This window comes from Sinocyclocheilus anshuiensis, unplaced genomic scaffold (genome assembly GCF_001515605.1).
Source record: "Sinocyclocheilus anshuiensis isolate Anshui unplaced genomic scaffold, SAMN03320099.WGS_v1.1 scaffold4810, whole genome shotgun sequence".
Taxonomy (NCBI): domain Eukaryota; kingdom Metazoa; phylum Chordata; class Actinopteri; order Cypriniformes; family Cyprinidae; genus Sinocyclocheilus; species Sinocyclocheilus anshuiensis.
The window spans coordinates 17,385-18,377 of record NW_015554416.1 but is presented as its reverse complement, the minus strand read 5'-3'; positions in this window follow the sequence as shown (position 1 = coordinate 18,377).

Genomic DNA, 993 nt, shown 5'->3' with positions numbered 1-993 from the left:
TTGTTTGTCTAAACGACGGGACATTTCTCATCCGTTAGCTAGCTAACGTTAGTTTTCTCACGCGCCTGCAGCGGACAAACCGCGCTTGAACCCCGGACCAGCGAGATCGACTGAGATTATTTTCGTCTTTTCCTTTTTCTTTTTCACTCGATGTTGTTTATGAGGAGTCTAAGTTAATTTTACTCATACAGCACCCGCGATTGCAGTGGAGGAGAGACGATGGTGGCGCTAATATGGTGAGTGCAATAATTTAAAGGGGTCATCGGATGCTCATTTTGCACAAGTTGATATGATTCTTTAGGGTCTTAATTAAAAGTCTATAACATACTTTGGTTAAAATTTCTCAATGTTAGTGTAAAAAACACCTTTTTAAACCTGTAAAAATCAGCTCTGTTTTTATCAAGCCATTATAGTCCATGATGCTTTAAATGTTAATGAGCTCTGCAGGCCCCGCCCATCTCTTCCGAGCTGCTCTCAGAGAGACTGTTTACTTTAGCCGCATTCATCGTGAAACTTGCTAATTTAGCGCATTATTAAGAAAGGTGATTTGCAAAGATTCATAAAAAACTCTTATACTCACTTCTTCTGTAGATGAGGCTGGATCATGAATGATTCGAGCGAACATAGATGCATTTAGGCTGATCGGGAGTGGCGCATTCACTTCAAAGCGAAAGTAACCTTAATCCTCTGCATCTTCAGCAGCTCAGATGTTGGGAGTAAATGACGATTGCTATATTCATTATTACATCCAACAATAAAGCACCTCAATCGCTTAATCTGAGACATTCTCATCTTCCCCTGCACCGGAGTCGACACAATGGTGGACTGATGACAGCTCAGTCAGGGCGGGTCTAAGGTAAGACACCAGTCCAGTCTGTGCTGAAACACTACTGTCAATCAACTATCGTGGGAGGGGTCTGTACAGAACTACGTCATTCTGACAGGAATCTCAGAACAGCCTGGTTTGAGAAAGGGGATTTTAAAATAGGGATT